A 25017-nucleotide genomic window follows, 5' to 3' on the forward strand; every position below is an offset into this window, starting at 1 on the left:
TTAATTTACCATATCTTGTATTGAAAAATTATTTGTGAGGAGAAACTGAACCCCCCCCTTCCCCACAGACAATTTTGTCATTATTTTTGAGGTTTTATTATTATGTTGTTCACTATGTCCTAAAAGCGACATGACAGCCATATTCTGAGGGTCAGTATTTATCACATTTAACTTTTTTATATGTGCGTCAAGATTTTTTGCGTCAACATTTTTTTGCGTCAATCATAACTTTTTTATATTTCTCTCTATAGAGCTCTGTGACGGCTTCTTTTTTTGTGGGGTGAACTGTAGTTTTTAGTGGAATCATTTTGGGGTACATATAACTTTTTGATAACATTTTATGAATTTTTTTGGGGGGGACAAAAGTGACTTGCGCATTTTTCTTCATGTATTCTGTTATGGGATTCTCCTCCTAGTAAAGTTGTTAGATTTCAATAGTTCCGAAATTTTGGGAACTGGCGATGTCTGTTTTGTTTGTTTATTTATTTTTAGATGTAAAATTAGGAAAGAGGTGATTTTAATTTTTAATATCATTATTAATTTTTTTTACTTGTTTTTGTTGTCATTTTAGTCCCCTTAGGGGACTTGTACATGCAATCTTCTGATCGCTTGTACCATAGACTGCAGTAGAATGGGCAGAATGTGATTCTGACATGCTGCCTGTGAAGCTGTGCCTCCCTCTGTCTAACCCCACAGATGCCACGGTGGTGATACTGACAGCAGCATCTGAGGTGTTAAATGACCAGAATCTGCATAACTGCAAATCCTTGTCACTGCCGGCGGGTATCAGCTGTATTATACAGCCGGCAACCTCTATCCATGGAGCGAGATCAGCGCATGAGCCTACTCCATACAACCACTTAACGCTGATCATGTACGTGATTATGAATTAAGGGGTTAAGCAACTGTTGGAAATAGCATTTCCACTCTTGAAAGAAAACCACATATTCTTTAGTTAACTTTTTGCTAACCTGTTATAGTCTTCAGTCCCACTAGCTGAACTGATAAACTGTTAAGCGAATGCATTATGCCAAATTACTGAGGAGTATATCAGTAATGCATATGACAGGGTTACTCAAGTAATTTTTGAAAATGCAGAGTATGTAGGGGGTGCCATGAGGAGAACTGCCATGGTCTGTAAAGTGGAAAAGACATCTTTTGTAAGCTGTTGCTACTTAAAGAGACAGTAAAAGTGTCTACCGTGCCCACACGCTTTCAATAGCGGTATCTCCCGATTCCCCCATACACACTCAGCTCAGCCAAGTGTATATGCGCTGTCAGTGGTGAGTAAGGAGAAAACTGTTTGCCAGGTATCTCTGGCAGGAACTTATCTCCTGGGAAATTGGGCATAGTTAATTACTTTCACTTCAGATTTATCATGCAACTTTTTAAAAAAGTTTCAAACTTGCTCCAGTAGTTGGGTGGTTTTAGAAAATAAAATAACTGGAGTATCATTTCTAGATAAAAGTGTTAGGTTTAAAGAAGCACTGAATTTAATAAATAATGGGGGGGGGGGGGGGGTAATCAAAACCAATGTAAAAGGAAACTGGCTTATATGCCCATAGCAATCAGCCTCTGAAATGAAAGATGTAATTTGGTTGTTATGGGCAATTAATCCAGTTTTCCTTTACACCAATTTTGATAAATCCTCCCCTCCTTGTGTGCCATTTGATAAATTTGGCGCAAAGCAAGCTAATGCAGACTGACGATAAGCTAAATATTACATAATACATTTTTTGGTCTTTTTATTAGTAAATTTATCCAAACAAAGCAGCATATCTTATTTCAAGGATAATGTGTGCATTATTTCTGTACCTCTATATGGCTCTGCCCCTTGTAAAAACACAAAATGCAAAAGGATCCAAACACATCAAAGCAAAAAATATGGAATCAAAATTCTAGGTGATAACATTAGACATATACAAACTTAATAAGTTAATATTTTATCGTGGTGAAGCCAAGATCTACATATCTGAGGGCTTACTTCAAATGTCGCAATACGTCATTATTGTAGTTGTTATCTTTATAGATTCTGACTCAATCTAAATCAATAAAGTAATAAGGTCGTATCTACGTGTGCATCAAGATTCTCATGTTTCCATAAATACAGCCTCACTAGTAACATGGGCAAAGATCATCTGGCTTTTAAGGCTTTTAGTGCTTATTACACGACCGTATGTATTTTGCGGTCTGCAAAAAACAGATCTGCAAAAAATACGGATGACGTCCGTTTGCATTCTAAATTTTGCAAAATGGGACAGCTGGCCTCTAATAGAACAGTACTTTCCTTGTCCGTAATTCAAACTATAATAGGACATGTGTTACGAACCAGCAGGTGTGCACCCACTGTGCCATGTGTCCTACCTCTTCTAAGGGAATTGTCTAAGTGAACCCCTTGATCTTCATAGTACCCCTGATGGTGGGGATAGACTTTCCCGAGTGGAGGGAACACCAGGTCGCTACCTCTTGAGGAGGATAGGCACACGAGGCAGCTGGTCCAGGCAGACCAAGAGGTACCTGAGCAAGGTACCAGAAAAACAGGCGTTGTCAGCAGGCTGAGTTGTAACCAGGAGCAACAGTGCAGGACCGAAGTATGAGGCAGAGGTGAAGTCAAACAGGCAACAGGTCAGAGCAGGCGGCACAGGTATTGGTCAAGCAATCCGGATCGGCAACAGGAGAGTCAAGGCAAGTAGACAGGGATCAAACAGGTAGCCGAGTCCAGGAATACAAATACGAGTCAGAAACACAAGCAGATATCAGGAACCTTAGCAGGACACAAGGACCTTGACACTGAGGCATCTGGGAAGAGGGGTGAGCCACTTAAATATGTGCAAGAGGGCTAGGATTGGTCAGCGAGGTCACATGATCGAACCCATAAAGCACAGTAAGTTACACGAGCCGGCCTTTAAGGAAATGCTGCAGGAAACAAGCAGCAAGCATGCTGTGGCCAGGGCTGAAAGGAAACACTGGCAGTAGATCACCACTGAACATGGCGCCCGGGACCACGGCGGTAAGCAGGGGAACAGTGGCGCACATCAGCCGCTGTTATAACATGTTCTCATTTTTTGCAGAACGTACATACGAAAATGAAATGCACACGTAGTAACTTCTGTTTTTTTTGTGGACCCATTGAAATGAATGGTTTTGCATACCATACGCAAAAAAAAAAAAAAAACTGAACGAACATGAACTCTTAGGAAATGGATCCTGTTAAAATATGCACATAATTTCCTAGATAGATAGATAATAGATTTGTGTTTATACACAGCAGCCAATCTGAGGAGGCAGAGCTATGATGGGGGGGGGGGGCAATGATTAGACAGGAGGTGTGTCTCAAACTACTTCAGACTCCCTGTAGGCACTGTATGTAAGTTGTAGTCACAGATCACAGTACTGCCCTAATTGGGATAAGCTAAAAAATAGCCAAAGAACAGAGAAAATTTTTTTTATACCGGTTAATCATCCCAACATTTTTTAACCCAATACTGAAAACCTGGATTAATGAATAGGGTATTATGCATACATCCATACTACAATTTCATCTTGCATACTTACCAACATTGCAGTTAGTAAATTGAAAACAAGAAGACCCTGCCCCTGGGAATTCCCCCAAACAATGTAGGAGTCCTGTTTATGGGCAGGACTTAAATAAGGGACAGTCACTGCAAATTCAGGAGTGTTGGCAACTATGAACTTATAAAGAGCCCAAGGGTATTAAAGTGTATATCCAGAACCAGTTGCCAAAGTACTGTATTTTTCAACCAGACACACTTTCCCATAAGATGCACCTAAGTTTTAGAGAAGGAAAATAAGAAAAAAAAAGACCCCCAATGATCCAATATCATATGTCTATAAAAAGTAAAAGTATGTGAATCTTTAGGTGTCTTCAATCAATGGAATGACAATCAGGTGTGAGTGGTTGACCTGTTTTAATTAAAGAAAAGGGATCTATTAAAGTCTTCACAAGACATGTTTGTGGAAGAGTATCATGGCACGAGTGAAGGCCATTTCTGAGGATCTCAGAAGAAGAGTTATTAATCAGATAGACTGAAAAGGTTACAAAACCATCTATAAAGAGTTTGGACTCCACCAATTCACAGTCAGATTGTGCACAAGTGGAGGAAATTAAGGACAGATATTATCCTTTCCGGTGTGGTTGACCAAACAAAATCATGCAAAAAGCAAGGCATTGATAGTCCACAGGGTCACAAAGGAGTGCATCAGAAGGATACTGAACAACAATGGTATGCATGCTAAGAGAAAGCCACTGCTCTACAAAAAGAACATTACTGCCTATCTGCAGTTTGCTAAAATTACCTGGATAAGCCAGAAAGCTATTCAAACAATGTTTTTGGGATGGATTAGACCAATAGAAGTTTATGGTTTAACCCTTAGGATACCAGAGGTTTTTTTGTTTATGCATTTTCATTTTTCTTCCCTATCTTCCTTGAGCCATAACTTTTTTATTTGTCGGTTTAAATAGCTGTATGATGGCTTATTATTTGCAGGACAAGTTGTACTTTCTAATGCCACCATTTAATATGGCATACAATGTAGCGGGAAGCGGGGAAGAATTGTAAAAAAAAATGCAATTCCACCACCGTTTTATGTGTTTTGTTCCTACGGTGTTCCGTTTGCGGAAAAACTGACTTATGCCCTTCATTCTCTGGGTCAGTATGATTACAACGATACCACATATGTGTAGGTTTTTCATGTTTAACTAGTGTACTAAATGTAAACTTGAATTTTTATTTTATATCACCATATTCTGACTCCCATAACTTTTCTATATCTACTGAGCTGTGTGGGGGCTAGTTTTTATTGACACCATTTTGGAGTGTGTGTGACTTTTTGATCACATTTTATTACATTTTTTTGGGTAAGAGAAAGGATGAAAAAATTGCAAATTTGCAATTTTCACCCTTTTTCCCATTATGTCATTTGCCACTTTATATTTTAATAGTACGGGCATTTTCGGTCACGGTGATACCCATGATGTTTATATTTTTTGTTATTTATGTATTTATATTTTTATTCTACAGAAAGGGAGGTGATTAAACTTTTAGATTTTTGTATTTTTATATATATTTTTAAAGTTTTTTTTACTTTTTGTTATGATTTTGAAGCTCGTATTTAAGCCTACAAAATCCAATTTTTAGTTTTTAATTCTGAACATTCATGGATTGTTTACATACATTTAGTGGTCAGAATTTCTTATGTTGGCCTGCCACCAAAATAAGAATTGCATATTAAATGCCCTGGGTCTCTTCAGTGAGACCTAGCACATTTTAATCAATTACCGGCATCATCCTCATTAGACGCAGAGGATGCCAGTAAGAAACCTTTTTTCACACTTTAGATGCCATGATCTCAATTGATCACGGCATCTAAAGGCTTTAAATACCGCTAGAGATGAGCGAATTTCACTGGGATAGCGCCGCCCCTGTCATTGTACCCCTCAGATGCCGCGTTCATACATAATTGCGGCATCTGAGGTTTTTTTTGTATCAAACTTACCGCCTCCATTTGCTCGCAACGGCCCGGCTGCCGCCATCTTGCTTGAAGATCTTGGCCGAAATCCTGTGCCGAAATCCTGTGCCGTCATCACAATGGCTGGCCGAGATCTTCAAGCAAGATGGAGGCTGGCAGCTGGTCGCAAGCAAATGGAGGAGGTACCGTAAGTTAGAATTTTTTTGTTTTTTATACTATTTCAGGTTAAATCGATTCGCTGACACGAAGCACGAGGAAATTCGGCTTCTAGGCGAATCGTATTGATCATGAAATTCGGATCAAATTCCACTTCGTGGGATTCGATTCGCTCATCTCTAACCTTGTCTCTGCTGTTTGAAACACGTGCGCGTAGGCGCCATGTTTGCCCATCACTCCAGTGCCATGTATGGCGCTGGTAGCGAAGGGGTTAAATGAGAGGTGTTATGTTTGGAGAAAGGAAAACACTGCTTTCCAGCATAAAAACTTATCCCATCTGTGAAACACGGTGGTGGTAGTATCATTGTTTGGGCCTGTTTTTATGTATCTGGGCCAGGATGGCTGGCCACCATTGAACAATTAATTTTGAATTATACTAGCAAATTTTAAAGAAAGGTGTCAAGACATCTGTTTTTGTGCAGCATCTCAATGGAATGTGCGTCATGCAGCAAGACAATGACCCTAAGCCCACAAGTCGTTGTACCAAAGAGTGGTTAAAGGGGTTCTCCGGGAATTAAGAAAATGAAAATACTTAAATATTACTTTATTATAAATATATTCCCAAATACATTTCATTAGTTATAATGGCTCATTTTGGCTAGGGAGCAAAGATTAGGAGAAACAAAATGACCTCTGTCCTATTAGTACACACAAAACCTGTCCTGTGTTCAGTGCTGTAAAATTACTGGCAGCTCCCATTCCCTGCTATACCACAGTTGCTTGGCTGTTCACATAACTCTGGGTGGTGCTTGCAATGGTTATTTTGATCCATGAGCGGCTGAGATGGAAAAAAATAAACTTTTAAGGGGGCTTCTGGGCGTTCCATATTGATTGCCTTATCCTCAGGGACTGAGCTACACATAGGTCATGTGACCAATGAATGTGGCCTCACAGCAGCCTCTTCAAACAGCTGATTTGTGCGGGTGTTGGGAGTCAGACCCCCACTCTTGACACCCCCACAAATTAGCTGTTTAATAAGGCCACTGTGGCCTCTTCCTAGGCCACTGGTGTCATGTTTATTGGGCACCATGATCTACACTGGTAAAAGGGTAACAATGTTTTGAACTTTTGACTTTTAGGCTCCATATCTCACCATCCACTACAGCTTGGAATGTGAGACTAACATAATTTTATAGACAATCGTCTTGGCTATCGCATACATAAAATTGGCCTTGCAACTAATTAACATATGATTAGTTATGCAGATTCTTGGTCATGTAACTGCATTGTTACTGTTTTGCTTGTGGTGGTGGATTTTTTTTTTTTTTATTTTTTTTATTGTATACTACAAATTACTAGCTCAGTGTGTTATTAGGTTGATTCCAAAGTGAAAGGTCATTGGTTCGAATGGAGGAGCAGTAAAAGAGAAACAACATCATCCATCTCATTGATAGCGGTATCTCGACCAAGAAAATTGCCAAACTGCAGTTTGGTGGAGGAAGCCTGATGATACGGGGTTGTTTCACAGCCAAATGCGTTGGATATTTAACAAGGATCGATGGTGGTCTCAATGCTGAGCTATATGTGAGTATCCTACAAGACAAGTTACTTCGTACACTCCAGTACTTTGGGTATGAAAAAGACTACATAGTGTTCCAGCAGAACAACGACCCGAAGCATATGTCGAGATTGGCGAAAAAATGGTTCAATGAAAATGAAGTAGAAGTGCTGGATTGGTCCCCACAGTCCCCAGACCTCAACCCAATCGAACACTTGTGGGTAGAGTTGAAAATTTTTTTATCTGGCCATCTGTATTGACGCGGGAAGTGTCTAACATGACTATCTTTATTATATAACCTTGGACACCCAGATATCATATGGCTGCCCATATATATATACAGTCATGGCTGTAAATGTTGGCACCCCTGACATTTTTCAAGAAAATGAAGTATTTCTCACAAAAAAGTATTGCAGTAACACATGTTTTGCTAAACACATGTGTATTCCCTTTGTGTGTATTGGAACAAATGCAAAAAAGGGAGGAAAAGCAAATTGGACATAATGTTACACCAAACTCCAAAAATGGGCTGGACAAAATTATTGGCACCCTTAACTTAATATTTGGTTGCACACCCTTTGGAAAAAATAACTGACATCAGTTGCTTCCTATAACCATCAATAAGCTTCTGACACCTCTCACCCCAAATTTTGAAACACTCTTCCTTAGCAAACTGCTCCAGGTCTCTCTTATTGGAAGGGCGCCTTTTCCCAACAGCAATTATAAATTTTCTCCACAGGTGTTCAATGGGATTTAGATCTGGACTCATTGCTGGCCACTTCAGAACTCTTTGAAGTGGCGCTTTGTTGCCATTCATTTCTGGGTGCTTTTTGACTTATGTTTGGGGTCATTGTCCTACTGGAATACCCAAGATCTCGGACGCAAACCCAGCTTTCTGACACTGGGCTCTACAGTGCAACCCAAAATCCGTTGGTAATCCTCAGATTTTATGATGCCTTGCACACATTCAAGGCACCCAGTGCCAGAGGCAGCAAAACAACCCCAAAACATCAATGAACGAACCTCCACCATCTTTCACTGTAGGTACTGTACTGTGTTCTTTTCTTTGTAGGCCTCATTCCGTTTTGGTAAACAGTAGAATGATGTGCTTTACCAAAAAGCTCTATCTTCGTCTCATCTGTCCACAAGACGTTTTCCAAGAAGGATTTTGGCTTACTCAAGTTCATTTTTGCAAAATGTAGTCTTGCTTTCTTATGTCTCTGTGTCAGCAGTGGGATCCTCCTGGGTCTCCTGCCATAGCTTTCATTTCATTTAAATGTCGACGGATAGTTTGCACTGACACTGATGCTCCCTAAGCCTGCAGGACAGCTTAAAGGGGTATTCTCATCAAGCTGTTTTATACTTACCTGCTCCCGGCGCGCTGTACACTTCCTGGTTTTGGCAGGGGGCGGGCTCCATCTTGATTAAAGTCTTCTCCCGGCCGGGCCGCGAACTTAACTGAACGCGCACGCCGCCGTGCATGTGCCCTGGTGACTTCTTCCTGGCAAGTATACTATACTGGCCAGGAAGAAATCACCATAGCACATGCGCGGCCTCGGCGTGCGCTTTCGGGACTGCGCGCGGCCGGTCGGGAGAAGAGAAGAAGTAGTCTGCGCAAGTGGGGCCACCGCGATTCCTGAGAAGAACTCAGGTAAGTATATGTTCATTTTTTTCTAAGGGGTGGGAATTAGTTAATTAAATATATTTAGAAAAACGATCACTGTTAAATCATTAACAGATTTAACAGTGATCATTAAGATGGGAGTAACCCTTTAAATATCTTTGGAACTTGTTTGGGGCTGCTTATCCACCATCCGGACTATCCTGCGTTCACACCTTTTATCAATTTTTCTCTTCAAGTCCACGCCCAGGGAGATTAGCTACAGTGCTATGGGTTGCAAACTTCTTGATAATGTTGTGCACTGTGGACAAAGGCAAATCTAGATCTCTGGAGATGGACTTATAACCTTGAGATTGTTGATATTTTTCCACAGTTTTGGTTCTCAAGTCCTCGGACAGTTCTCTTCTCCTATTTCTGTTGTCCATGCTTAGTGTGGCGCACACAGACACACAATGCAAAGACTAAGTGAACTTCTCTCCTTTTTTATCTGCCTTCATGTGTGATTTTTATATTGCCCATACCTGTTACTTGCCCCAGGTGATTTTAAAGGAGCATCACATGCTTGAAACAATCTTATTTAGCCACAATTTTAAAAGGATTTTTCCACCCCATTTTTGGAGTTTGGTGTGACATTATGTCCAATTTGCTCCCCCCCCCCTTTTTTTGTTTTGTTCCAATACACACAAAGGAAATAAACATGTGTATAGCAAAACATGTGTTACTACAATACTTTTCTGTGAGAAATACTTAATTTTCTTTAAAAATGTCAGGGGTGCCAACATTTACAGCCATAACTGTATCTACAGTGGGATGCAAACGTTTAGGGCAACCTTGTTAATCGACATGATTTTCCTGTATAAATCGTTGGTTGTTACGATAAAAAATGTCAGTTAAATCTATCATATAGGAGACACACACAGTGATATTTGAGAAGGGAAATTAAGTTTATTGGATTTACAGAAAGTGTGCTATAATTGTTTAAACAAAATTAGGCAGGTGCATAAATTTGGGCACTGTTGTCATTTTATTGATTCCAAAACCTTCCAAATTATTGGAACTCAAATTGGCTTGGTTAGCTCAGTGACCCCTGACCTACATACACAGGTGAATCCAATTATGAGAAAGAGTATTTAAGGGGGTCAATTGTAAGTTTCCCTCCTCTTTTAATTTTCTCTGAAGAGTAGCAACATGGGGGTCTCAAAACAACTGTCAAATGACCTGAAGATGAAGATTGTTCACCATCATGGTTTAGGGGAAGGATACAGAAAGCTGTCTCAGAGATTTCAGCTGTCTGTTTCCACAGTTAGGAACATATTGAGGAAATGGAAGACCACAGGCTCAGTTCAAGTTAAGGCTCGAAGTGGGAGACCAAGAAAAATCTCGGATAGACAGAAGCGACGAATGGTGAGAACAGTCAGAGTCAACCCACAGACCAGCACCAAAGACCTACAACATCCTCTTGCTGCAGATGGAGTCACTGTGCATCGTTCAACCATTCGGCGCACTTTACACAAGGAGATGCTGTATGCGAGAGTGATGCAGAGGAAGCCTTTTCTCCGTCCACAGCACAAAAAGTGCCGCTTGAGGTGGGCAAAAGCACATTTGGACAAACCAGCTTCATTTTGGAATAAGGTGCTGTGGACTGATGAAACTAAAATTTAGTTATTTGGCCCTAACAAGGGGCGTTACGCATGGAGAAAAGAGAACACAGCATTCCAAGAAAAACACCAGCTACCTACAGTAAAATATGGTGGTGGTTCTATCATGCTGTGGGGCTGTGTGGCCAGTGCAGGGACTGGCAATCTTGTCAAAGTTGAGGGACGCATGGATTCCACTCAGTATCAGCAGAAATTAATTGAAAATCTGTGGTGTGACTTAAAGAGAGCTGTCCATGCTCGGAAGCCATCAAACCTGAATGAACTAAAGATGTTTTGTAAAGAGGAATGGTCCAAAATACCTTCAACCAGAATCCCGACTCTCATTGGAACCTACAGGAAGCGATTAGAGGCTGTAATTTCTGCTAAAGGTGCCCATATTTATGCACCTGCCTAATTTTGTTTAAACAATTATAGCACACTTTCTGTAAATCCAATAAACTTAATTTCCCTTCTCAAATATCACTGTGTGTGTCTCCTATATGATATATTTAACTGACATTTTTTATCGTAACAACCAACGATTTATACAGGAAAATCATGACAATTAACAAGGTTGCCCAAACTTTCGCATCCCACTGTATATTATCCACTTCTATGATGTTAACTGTACTTCTGTTTGTTATATACTTGGATAGTGAGATATGGAGCCTAAAAGTCAAAAGTTCAAAACATTGTTACCCTTTTGCTCGTCAGTGTATATGCAGCTCAGTCCCATTCAAGTTAATGGGCCGGGGATACAATACCAAGCACAGCCACTATACAATGTATGGCACTGTGCTTGATATGCTTTAAGGAGGTTGCATCACTCAAGGGAGCACTGCAGCCTCTTTAAATAACGATTGCTTGATAGGTGGACCCACCGATCAGATATTGACGACCTATGGAAGCGATGTGCCTAATCAAGTAAACCGTGATAAATGTCAATAAAATAAGGCTATTCTCATGGCGCTGTAATAGGCTCTATTCCAAGTCTCTTTCAGCAGATCATTCATATTTGACACGATGAATAGTGCAACATGCAGCGCTAATATTCCTGTCAAAAAGACAGACACCACATTAGGACCCATGATGGATGACTATTAGTTTTGAAATTACATTCTGCAGTAGCAAACATACAGGAGAATACAACATCACATACCTATTACATCCAGTGACATCTCCTCAACTTCTCTTTTTCCTCAACTTCTCCATTCAGGCCAGACCACCATGATGATTTATTTCAGCTCATCTCTGCAGAGTGTGCCACACAGACATAGGTTTCTACTTTTCCATCATCCTCCTCACCTTCTTAACAGCCAATCTTCTCACCCCAAATACTGTGCCTGCTATGCTCATCAATGCTACCAAATTCTATACGGCAGAAACCAATAGCCCCAGATAATGCTGTCATCAATTACTTGCACACAGTGTCATGAACAATACTTACACCCAGCAAATAGTGTCCCTGACAGTAAAAGTGTTGCAAACATAGTATTCCCCCAAAATAATTGTGCTAAACTGATACTGTGTAGGGTGCCCCCCCCCCCACAGTAATAGTCCTTACAAAAGTCCCACCAATGGTAATAATTATTTTCCAGAATGCCCTCATTAGTAATAGTGTCTACAGTTATCCGATAGTAATAATATCGCCCATTGTGCTCCAGGAGTAATAATGTCTACATATCGCATATAGTAGTAATACCGTTCCCTATAGTCCCCTAGTAGTAATAACGTCCACCATAAAGCCCCTAGTAGTAATACTGACCCAACAGTGAACCCAGAAGTAATATTTCCTGCCTATAGTATCCCCACTAGTACTAATTCCCCCCTACTACACCAAGTTGGAATAAAGCCCACCATAGTGCCCCCAGTAGTAATAAACCCCACCACAGTGCCCTCCAGTAGTAATAAAGCCCATCATAATGCCCCCAGTAGTTTTAAAGCCCCTGTAGTGTGCCCCAGTAGTAAATATGCCCCCTTATAGTGTCTCCAGTAGTACTAATGCTCCATATAGTACCTCCAGTAGTAAAATAAAGTCAATAGTATTAAAGCCTCATAGTGCGCAAGAGTAGTAAAAAAAAATGCCCCCTTATAGTGCTCCCAGTAGTATTAATGCCCCCACAGTGCCCCCAGTAATAATAATAACCCCCTTTTAGTGGCCTAGTAGTATTCTCCAGTTGCCAAAGTAAAATAACAAAGACAAATACTCACCAACTCACCCTGCGGTGCATACCCCTTGGGGTACACGTACCACAGGTTGAAAAACACTGATCCAGAGGATAGTTTATCAGTATTCTACTCCTATGAAAACCCTTTAATGTTCCTGTTCCAAAAAGTAGAACTATAAAAACAGATCCCAGACAGGAAAGAAGAATGAAAAGAAGCTTTTCAACTATGTTTTTAACATGAGGATTTGTATCCTGCAGTTGTATCCCCATTGTATTCAACAGAGAGAAAGCAATCTCAATGAAAAAGACATCATGGCATACAGGGAGTGCAGAATTATTAGGCAAATGAGTATTTTGACCACATCATCCTCTTTATGCATGTTGCCTTACTCCAAGCTGTATAGGCTCGAAAGCCTACTACCAATTAAGCATATGAGGTGATGTGCATCTCTGTAATGAGAAGGGGTGTGGTCTAATGACATCAACACCCTATATCAGGTGTGCATAATTATTAGGCAAAATGGGTCAAAAGAAGGACTTGACAGGCTCAGAAAAGTCAAAAATAGTGAGATATCTTGCAGAGGGATGCAGCACTCTTAAAATTGCAAAGCTTCTGAAGCGTGATCATTGAACAATCAAGCGTTTCAGTCAAAATAGTCAACAGGGTCGCAAGAAGCGTGTGGAAAAACCAAGGCGCAAAATAACTGCCCATGAACTGAGAAAAGTCAAGCGTGCAGCTGCCAAGATGCCACTTGCCACCAGTTTGGCCATATTTCAGAGCTGCAACATCACTGGAGTGCCCAAAAGCACAAGGTGTGCAATACTCAGAGACATGGCCAAGGTAAGAAAGGCTGAAACACGACCACCACTGAACAAGACACACAAGCTGAAACGTCAAGACTGGGCCAAGAAATATCTCAAGACTGATTTTTCTAAGGTTTTATGGACTGATGAAATGAGAGTGAGTCTTGATGGGCCAGATGGATGGGCCCGTGGCTGGATTGGTAAAGGGCAGAGAGCTCCAGTCTGACTCAGACGCCAGCAAGGTGGAGGTGGAGTACTGGTTTGGGCTGGTATCATCAAAGATGAGCTTGTGGGGCTTTTTCGGGTTGAGGATGGAGTCAAGCTCAACTCCCAGTCCTACTGACAGTTTCTGGAAGACACCTTCTTCAAGCAGTGGTACAGGAAGAAGTCTGCATCCTTCAAGAAAAACATGATTTTTATGCAGGACAATGCTCCATCACACGCGTCCAAGTACTCCACAGCGTGGCTGGCAAGAAGGGGTATAAAAGAAGAAAATCTAATGACATGGCCTCCTTGTTCATCTGATCTGAACCCCATTGAGAACCTGTGGTCCATCATCAAATGTGAGATTTACAAAGAGGGAAAACAGTGCACCTCTCTGAACAGTGTCTGGGAGGCTGTGGTTGCTGCTGCACGCAATGTTGATGGTGAACAGATCAAAACACTGACAGAATCCATGGATGGCAGGCTTTTGAGTGTCCTTGCAAAGAAAGGTGGCTATATTGGTCACCGATTTGTTTTTGTTTTGTTTTTGAATGTCAGAAATGTATATTTGTGAATGTTGAGATGTTATATTGGTTTCACTGGTAAAAATAAATAATTGAAATGGGTATATATTTGTTTTTTGTTAAGTTGCCTAATAATGATGCACAGTAATAGTCACCTGCACACACAGATATCCCCTTAAAATAGCTAAAACTAAAAACTACTTCCAAAAATATTCAGCTTTGATATTAATGAGTTTTTTGGGTTCATTGAGAACATGGTTGTTGTTCAATAATAAAATTAATCCTCAAAAATACAACTTGCCTAATAATTCTGCACTCCCTGTATTTCTGTGTCGCAGGCAGGAGCTCTGACTGCATACCTGTAATCAGGAGTCATATTCTTTATGCTCTATTAATTATTAACATGGCACACCCAAGTAGTTACAGTGTTTAACTGCACTGAGTCTTAAGGTGCCTAGACACATTAAATTAACAATGAATTTGTCAAGGTCAGCCAACAATGGGGGTGTATGGGGGCGTTGAGACTCTTTCCTAATGTCCAAGGAAAGAAGAATCAGGCATGTTTGATTTACAAATGTCCAATCCAAATGTTCTCATGGGAGACAAGCTGCCCCATATGGCTACTGTTACAGCAGCAGCTCGGGGCCGCCACTGCTCTGCTTTTCTTTTCCAGCAGTCCAGACCCGCTTTCCGCTGTCTTCTTCATGTTGGGTCTAGCTGTCTGTTTTACTCCTTCCATGCAGACTGCGACCTGCCTATCGGCACAGACCTCTATTACTCTGCTTGTAGGGCATGTGCGCTTCCTCCGTTTCGTAAAGGACCAATGTGCACATAACCTAATCTTCACTAGCCTGGCAACTCTAAGGTTCTTCGCTTGCTAGTTTCTGCAAAGGTGTGCTGTATTCTTTTGTCTGCCCATGTTCTGACTTCTGTCTGTTTACTGGATTTTGACCCTTTGCTGCAAGAGGTAGCGGGTTGGTGGTTCCCCTGCAGCAAAGTCCAAATCCTTTTACAGGGGTTGAAGGGTTAAAACCAGGGGTCTGCCAGAATAGCAACCTTAGTACTGGCCCAATGTCAAATCTGTTGGTTGACATAGTAGTTCCACACCCAATGTCCTAACAGCTACCTGCACACATTGTGAATGATCCATGGTTGCAGATTTTCATGTGGAAAACCCACAGTGTAATACAGTACCAGCAAAGTGAATGAGATTTGTCAAATCTCATGTACACTGCATATTTTTACGTGTGGGAATTGACCTGCTATGCAGATTTTGACATCTGATGCATGCCAATTGCTTACGTGGATTTTTAGTGTAGATTGCAAAGCAAGGGGTCAGATTGGGGTAAAAGCTGATCAAAATCTTCAACAAAATCCACAAATAACACATACAGATTTTGGTGCAGAAACCCAGACAAATATGTACGAAAATCTGCATTAAAATTCTGTTTTGAAACTTGCAGCCATGTGCAGATATCTTAAATGCCTGGCAGCAGCTTACTCTTCTCTCTACTGAGAAGACATGTATATTCAGCTGTGTGTGCATGTGTATAGGGGGCCAAGAATAATAGATCTTGGCTGAACACTAGTTTGGCTGACAGAACTCTATGTCCACCCCAGAAAGTTTAAAAAATGATTAGTTTATACTATGAAAAATGCTAAATATCTTTATAACCAAGTAATCAATGGTGGTGTCTACTCTCTGGGAGATATTCATACTGACAAGTCTTTACCAATGTAGTTATATAGCGCCTGACTGCGGAGAGTGGTAACATGTTACTAGAGCCAGCAGCACACCTACCCAATCACTAGCACTACCATTGCAGCCCCGCCAAAATAGTGCTTTTCTCTGCATTTTCAAACATATTATTGTAGATGTTTTTAACCCTCAGTGATTTTCACTGAATTCAGTAATGCTTGTAAGTCTAGATGAAGCATGTCACTTGTCTCTGACACTATATGATATTTCACAGACAACAAGCTTCTTAACTAGAAAATAATACACCACTAGAGCCACCAAATAGAATCAAACCACCTCAAAATAAAATTACGTGTGGAAACAATACTTGGAAACTGTAGTCAAGGTCTCTGATTTGACCTATCATAGTATGAATGAATCCTTTATGAAAGTAAATTGTTTCGCAATGCTTATTTACTGCCAGCATGCAAAGGTTAGGAGAAAGTCAGCACACAAGCTGTATAAACTCCTTAATATATTTCATTAAACAGCAAAGATAAAGGAAAAAGGATATGAGAAATCATCAGCCAATGCAATATAACAAATCATCCTCCTTGAATTCATGTATTAAGAAGCAGTTTTCAGGCCTGTACCCCCTACCTGGTGACTGCCCTGTGGTCTGGATGGTGCCTTTCTTCTCGGCAGTACAGACTGACACAATCTGTACACTAGGAAGTGCCTTTAGTATCTGGAGACTTTCCTCTGTGAACTACGGGAGCATTGTAACCCCTCCCATGATAAACATTGTCACATCTTATCTCATATACTACCGCCTGAGCTCTGACCCTTGGACCTTCTAATATTAAGTCGTTGAAGATCAGATTTCTTGCTTACCATGGTCTTTTCCCTATATGTCAGTATTTTCCCTATATTCACAGGAGTGGGGCAGAGAACACATTTTTTCTCTTCCTTCCTTCATTGCATTCCAAAAAATATAAAAATACTTTTTTATGAAGTCATAATCAACTGGGCAAAAAATTATGGACAACTAATATTTTTTACAGACTGAAAAACCAGAATAAATAATTAAGATTATAAGTGATGCATGTATACCTGTCAGGACTCTGCCAGGCAATTACTGTGAAATGTTTAAAGGGGTATTCTTATCTCGGCCTTTCATAGCTGTGATGAGTAGTAGATGAGTGGGCTGTGGGCAGAGGTAGGTGGAGTTACAGAAACATCTGAGCCGCCTGCACTCCGCTGATTCCATATCTCACGTAGCAATGAATGGGAGAAATGCAAACAGCATAGCACAAAGGGATGTGCTGTTTCCAGAACTCGGAAGCTATCCTCTCCATTCATTGCTATGGGAGTTACAGACACAGCAGAAAACAGATGGCTCGGGTGTTTTCATATCTCCAGCCACCCTCGGCCGGCACTAGTGGAAGTAGGGGAAGCAGTGCTACAGGGCCTGAACTCAGAAGGGGCCCACCCAGGAGGAGGACTAAAAGATTTTATTGTCATGGCCCCCTCAACAGTATTATACAATTACATTATAAGCAGTGAAAGTATATATGTATTGTGACATGACATACAGTAGGGATGTCCCGATACCGATATCGGTATCGGGACCGATACTGGACATTTGCAGAGTACTTGTACTCGTGCAAATATCCCCGATACCACTGCCGATACCTTCTGGCCGCTTGCGGCGGCGCTCTCAGCAGCTCGGCGTGGGGGAAGGAATTCTGTGACTCGCATTACCGGCACCCGACCTCTGAGAGGACGCTGTGATCTGCACAATTAACCCCTTAGATGTTCTTCAGTCTTCTTCCACTCTGCATTGGTGGCAGTGGGCAGTGCGCCCCCCTCCCCAGTATTAATCATTGTATGTTAGTGAGCAGCATTATACTCACGTGCGCCGTGGCCGTCGGGCGCTCCTTCTTCTCATAGGTCTGTGCGGCGCATTGCTAATGCTATAAGCATCGGGTTTGCACTGCCCTCCCTATAGTTTGAGAAAGATGACAATATGAAGAACATGTAGTTTGTCTTGACATAACTATATATAGCACCAGGATGTCATTGATTGGCCCTTTATGGACCACAGTAAAGTCTCACATAACTTCTCCTTTGGGACCACACTACTATACTACATGCTGTCATGTGTACTTTATGTGGTCCAGGGCCGATTACTATTTAAGTAGACCCTTGAATTAAAAAGAATATACATGTTTGCAAACACTGTAATTATACAATCTATTTTTACAGTCAATCTTACTTTTAACACTTTGTTGGGTGGATGACAGGGATGGCCATTCCAGATACACTGCAGTAACAACTTCATCCCAAGCTTTTTTTCTTTTAACACGATCTGCATAGCTGACATCTCTGCTGTCCCATATACATGGTCTTTCCTGGACAGCAGCAATGACTGTTTCCTCATCAATTTCGCGTCGGGACACAGCCATTCTGGAAAATAATGACAATATAGATGTTATATTTATATAACCTAACGCAAAAAAATATATGCATATACTACTTTCAGATACTTTTACTGAAAATAACCCCAAAATGCATACACTACTCAACTACATACACACATTCAGCACCACTGCATACACTACTCAACTACACAGACAGCCACCTCCAAGATAACTACAAATACAATGTGCATCAATTACAGACAATCCAAGTCATTGTCTGCAAACCTTATTATACATCAACCTATTTATCACAAATTGAAGAAATATATTGTTTTGAACCATTTACAACACTGTTAAGTAAGTGTTAATAAAGCTGACTAAATTAAATCACATTACAAACACCAGCTCACATTACATTATTGGGGCAAGTATAGGAGAAGTAGCAGGAGGAGAGACAATAGGTCAGGCCACCCTCATTAGGAAACAACCAGACACAGACTACTATAGTAAAAAAAAATGAACCAAAAAAACATGACTGAGGGCAAAAACTTTGATTATCCAAACTTATGAAGAGCAAAATTTATGAACTGTATAAGAAATATTATCATATACATAAGCTGGTCCGAGATACAAAAGGTAAACATTTAAAATACATGGAAAGAAACACAATGGGAACTTTATAGGCTGACAAATATGGATTCCACAGTGTGTCTTTCACTTGTAAGTAAAACAGTAGATAGGTGAAACAAAAATACACATGCTATACCTGGAACTGTAAATGGTTAAAAATATGTCTGACATTACATACATTACTTGTTCATTACATAACTAATAAAATATACTATATTTTCGCACAAAACGTGTTTCTTACACTCTGTTTATAAAAAAGGCTTCACAAAACATACCGGGCACACTTGAAGGGGTAATTTCCTCTGGCAAGCACAAATGTGACAAAAGCTTCCTCTCCAAATCCAAAATGACATCTGAAGAATGAATATCCCATGTGGCCTTTTTATAAACTTGAGTCTGGTGCAAAAATCAGACACCCAAACAACGGTTGGTCGCATGTATGTCGCACTGAAGTCGCAGTCGCACGCGATTCCCATTGAAACCTATGGCCGAAATGTCGCATGCGACATGCGCCATACGACAGAAAATCCAACAAAATCTCATTTGTTGCGACTGTCGCGTCGCAGTATGTCGCATGTCGCAATGCGACACCATAGACCACCATTCTAAAAATTGTTGCGCGACATTGGTGCAACAAAATGACGCTCGACAAATGTTGTTGTATAGACCTAGCCTTAATCATTGAATTCAGTCCCATTGCCGAAGCAGTATAAACTCCAGCACCTAGCCATGCAATCTGCCTTTAAAGGGGTTGTCTCACTAAAGAAAATAACATTTATTATGTATTGTGATTGTCCATATAGCTTCCTTTGTTGGCTGGATTAATTTTTCCATCACATGAAGCACTGCTCGTTTCTATGGTTACGACCACCTTGCAATCCATCAACGGTGGCCATGCTTGCAAACTATAGGAAAAAGAGCTGACCTCTCTGGTGGCCAAGACTGTGGGACCACACATAGGCTAGTGCTTTTTCCTATAGTGTGCAAGCACGACCACCGCTGCTGGATTACAGGGTGGTCATAACCTGGAAACGAACAGTGTATAATTTGATGAGAAAATGAATCCAGCCAGCAAAGGAAGCAATATGGATAATCACAATACATTAGTAGGTGCCTTGTATTGATTTTTTCTACATGACAAATGCTGTTTGCTGAAGTGAGACAACCCCTTTAACATCAGCACAAAAACTTTCTGCTAGGAGCTTCGTGGCATTGGTTTCCATGGCAGAGCAGCTGCATGCAAGCCTTACATCGCTATGTACAATGCCAAGTGTTGGATGGAGTGGTGTAAAAGATGTCGCCACTGGACTCTGGAGCAGTGGAAACGTGTTCAGTGGAGTGAAGAATCACACTTTTCTATCTAGGAGTCTGGCTTTGGTTAATGCCAGGAGAATGGTACCTGCCTGACTGCACTGTGCCAAATGTAAAGTTTGGTGGAGAAGGGATAATGCTATGGGGTTATTTTTTTGTTGTCTTAGGCCCCTTAGTTCCAGTGAAGGGAAATCCTTTTGCTTCAACACACCAAGACATTTTGAACAACTGTATGACACCAACTTTGTGGGAATGGTTTTGGGGGAGGCCCTTTTCTGTTCCATAAAGACTGTTACCCAGTGCACAAAGCAAGTGAAGTGCCCTAGAGCAGGGGGTGGACATGGTTTGTTGTTAAATGTATTATTATCTAATGTGTGCCCATGTTGGCTGTGTGTGGATGGCGTGGCCAGGGTTGGCAGTCCTGGCTCGGCCCTTGCGTCTTTTCTCACGATTAACCAGCCGTTGGTCCCCCTCTGGTTTCCAACCAATATTTGTCCCCTGTCCTGTGAACAGGGCATAATGTCTTCTGAACAGAATAACCCTTTCAGAAAATAAATGTAATAATTGATCTGCCACTATTCCCACATGTATTTTTGGCATCAGAACTAGACATATGTTATATAGCATGGAACTGCATTCAACAGCAAAATCAAATGTAGATAAGATAAAAATGAGATTTACTGTCCCTTTAACTAAATTCTCACTTTTATAGTGCTTGACTAGACATAAAAAGTAATAATCCAAAGTCTACGCAAGTGTAAATCAATTATTTATCTTCTCATATCGCAAAACTGATAAAGAAACATACAATTTGATCATATGTTGTATTTCTATGTAAATGCTGTATTACTAGAATATTTTACTTTTACCACACCTGTTGGTTAGATTTCCTTGTCTTAAAAACGTATGTTCTTTATTCTTCTGCTTTGAGTACTCCTAATATTATATATATATATATATATATATATATATATATATATATATATATATATATATATATATATACAGACGTGGACAAAATTGTTGGTACCCTTTGGTCAATGAAAGAAAAAGTCACAATGGTCACAGAAATAACTTTAATCTGACAAAAGTAATAATAAATTAAAATTCTATAAATGTTAACCAATGAAAGTCAGACATTGTTTTTCAACCATGCTTCAACAGAATTATGTAAAAAAATAAACTCATGAAACAGGCATGGACAAAAATGATGGTACCCCTAACTTAATATTTTGTTGCGCAACCTTTTGAGGCAATCACTGCAATCAAACGCTTCCTGTAACTGTCAATGAGACATCTGCACCTCTCAGCAGGTATTTTGGCCCACTCCTCATGAGCAAACTGCTCCAGTTGTGTCCGGTTTGAAGGGTGCCTTTTCCAGACTGCATGTTTCAGCTCCTTCCAAAGATGCTCAATAGGATTGAGGTCAGGGCTCATAGAAGGCCACTTTAGAATAGTCCAATTTTTTCCTCTTAGCCATTCTTGGGTGTTTTTAGCGGTGTGTTTTGGGTCATTGTCCTGTTGCAAGACCCATGACCTGCGACTGAGACCAAGCTTTCTGACACTGGCTAGTACATTTCTCTCTAGAATTCCTTGATAGTCTTGAGATTTCATTGTACCCTGCACAGATTCAAGACACCCTGTGCCAGACGCAGCAAAGCAGCCCCAGAACATAACAGAGCCTCCTCCATGTTTCACAGTAGGGACAGTGTTCTTTTCTTGATATGCTTCATTTTTTCGTCTGTGAACATACAGCTGATGTGCCTTGGCAAAAACTTCGATTTTTGTCTCATCTGTCCACAGGACATTCTCCCAGAAGCTTTGTGGCTTGTCAACATGTAGTTTGGCATATTCCAGTCTTGCTTTTTTATGATTCGTTTTCAACAATGGTGTCCTCCTTGGTCGTCTCCCATGTAGTCCACTTTGGCTCAAACAACGACGGATGGTGCGATCTGACACTGATGTTCCTTGAGCATGAAGTTCACCTTGAATCTCTTTAGAAGTCTTTCTAGGCTCTTTTGTTACCATTCGGATTATCCGTCTCTTAGATTTGTCATCAATTTTCCTCCTGCGGCCACGTCCAGGGAGGTTGGCTACAGTCCCATGGATCTTAAACTTATGAATAATATGTGCAACTGTACTCACAGGAACATCTAGTTGCTTGGAGATGGTCTTATAGCCTTTACCTTTAACATGCTTGTCTATAATTTTCTTTCTGATCTCTTGAGACAGCTCTTTCCTTTGCTTCCTCTGGTCCATGTCGAGTGTGGTACACACCATATCACCAAACAACACAGTGATTACCTGGAGCCATATATATAGGCCCAATGGCTGATTACAAGGTTGTAGACACCTGTGATGCTAATTAGTGGACACACCTTGAATTAACATGTCCCTTTGGTCACATTATGTTCTGTGTTTTCTAGGGGTACCATCATTTTTGTCCATGCCTGTTTCATGAGTTTATTTTTTTACATAATTCTGTTGAAGCATGGTTGAAAAACAATGTCTGACTTTCATTGGTTAACATTTATAGAATTTTAATTTATTATTACTTTTGTCAGATTAAAGTTATTTCTGTGACCATTGTGACTTTTTCTTTCATTGACCAAAGGGTACCAACAATTTTGTCCACGTCTGTATATATATATATATATATATATATATATATATATATATATATATATATATATATATATATCCATCCATGAAAAAGGTCAGGCAGCACTCCTCAATATGCAGCTGTAGCTGTGTAGGTGCCCGCAGTAGTCCCTCGATGCAGGACAGGGTAAATAGCACAGAAAATCCGCAGCACTCCTTGATGTAAAAAAATGTGCATCGACACAATTCTAACATTTTTGGCTCTTTACAACACAGACTGTCAGCTTTAATTTGAGGGTATTTATATCCAAATCAGGTGAACGATGTAGAAATTACAACAGTTTGCATATGTGCCTCCCACTTAAGGAACCAAAAGTAATGGGACATAATAATAATCATAAATCAAACTTTCACTTTTTAATACTTTGTTGCAAATCCTTTGCAGTCAATTACAGCCTGAAGTCTGGAACGCATAGACATCACCAGACACTGGGTTTCATCCCTGGTGATGCTCTGCCAGGCCTCTACTGCAACTGTCTGCAGTTCCTGCTTGTTCTTGTGGCATTTTCCCTTCAGTTTTGTCTTCAGCAAGTGATGCATTTCACTTGCTGAAGACAAAACTGAAAGGAAAATGCCACAAGAACAAGCAGGATTCAGGTCAGGTGATTGACTTGGCCATTGCATAACATTCCACTTCTTTCCCTTAAAAAACTCTTTGGTTGCTTTTGCAGTATGCTTTGGGTCATTGTCCATCTGCACTGTGAAGCGCCGTCCAATGAATTCTGAAGCATTTGGCTGAATATGAGCAGATAATATTGCCCGAAACACTTCAGAATTCATCCTGCTGTTTTTGTCAGCGGTCACATCATCAATAAATACAAGAGAACCAGTTCCATTGGCAGACAAACATGCCCACGCCATGACACTACCACCACCATGCTTCACTGATGAGGTGGTATGCTTAGGCTCATGAGCAGTTCCTTTCCTTCTCAATACTCGTCTCTTCCCATCACTCTGGTACAAGTTGATCTTGGTCTCATCTGTCCATAGGATGTTGTTCCAGAACTTTGAAGGCTTTTTAGATGTCATTTGGCAAACTCTAATCTGGCCTTCCTGTTTTTGAGGCTCACCAATGGTTTACATCTTGTGGTGAACCCTCTGTATTCACTCTGGTGAAGTCTTCTCTTGATTATTGACTTTGACACACATACACCTACCTCCTGGAGAGTGTTCTTGATCTGGCCAACTGTTTTGAAGGGTGTTTTCTTCACCAGGGAAAGAATTCTTTGGTCATCCACCACAGTTGTTTTCTGTGGTCTCCGGGTCTTTTGGTGTTGCTGAGCTCACCAGTGCAATTGATCTATTTAACCCCTTAAGGACCGGGCTCATTTTCACCTTCAGGACCAGGTCATTTTTTGCAAATCTGACCAGTGTCACTTTATGTGGTGATAACTTTAAAACGCTTTGACTTATCCAGGCCATTCTGAGAAAGTTTTTTCGTCACATATTGTACTTCATGACACTTGTAAAATGGAGTAAAAGAAATAATTTTTATTTTTTTTTAAATACCAAATTTGCCAAAAATTTGGAAACATTTGCAGATTTCCAAGTTTTAATTTCTCTACTTCTATAATACATATTAATACCTACAAAAATAGTTATTACTTTACATTTCCCATATGTCTTCTTCATGTTTGGATCATTTTGGGAATGGCATTTTATTTTTGGGGGGTGTTACAAGGCTTAGAAGTTTAATAGTAAATCTTGAAATTTCTCAGAAATTTTCAAAAACCAACTTTTTAAAGGACCAGTTCAGGTCTGAAGTCACTTTGTGAAGCTTACATGATAGAAACCACCCAAAAATGACCCCATTCTAGAAACTACACCACTCAAGGTATTCAAAATTGATTTTACAAACGTCGTTAACCCTTTAGGTGTTCCACAAGAGTTATTGGCAAATAGAGATGAAATTTCAGAATTTAAATTTTTGGGCAAATTGTCAATTGTAATCAATTTTTTCCAGTAACAAAGCAAGGGTTAACAGCCATACAAAAGTCAATATTTATGGCCCCGATTCTGTAGTTTACAGAAACACCCCATATGTGGTCGTAAACTGCTGTACGGGCACACGGCAGGGCGCAAAAGGAAAGGAATGCCATACGGTTTTTGGAAGGCAGATTTTGCTAGACTGTTTTGTTTGACACCATGTCCC

At 40.4% G+C, this 25017-nt stretch overlaps 1 protein-coding gene across 1 annotated transcript in view; it reads right to left on the bottom strand.

Moving 5' to 3' along the window:
- Window positions 1-16590, bottom strand: part of CKMT1A (creatine kinase, mitochondrial 1A) — a 51194-nt gene extending 34604 nt beyond the window's left edge. Inside the window, exon 1 of the mRNA XM_044283246.1 lies at window positions 16501-16590. The gene's annotated coding sequence lies outside the window, so the exon portion shown is untranslated. The remainder of the gene's footprint in view (window positions 1-16500) is intronic.
- Between the last annotated feature and the right edge of the window lie 8427 nt (window positions 16591-25017).

The sequence above is a fragment of the Bufo gargarizans genome, chromosome 2 (genome assembly GCF_014858855.1).
Source record: "Bufo gargarizans isolate SCDJY-AF-19 chromosome 2, ASM1485885v1, whole genome shotgun sequence".
In the NCBI taxonomy this organism is placed as follows: domain Eukaryota; kingdom Metazoa; phylum Chordata; class Amphibia; order Anura; family Bufonidae; genus Bufo; species Bufo gargarizans.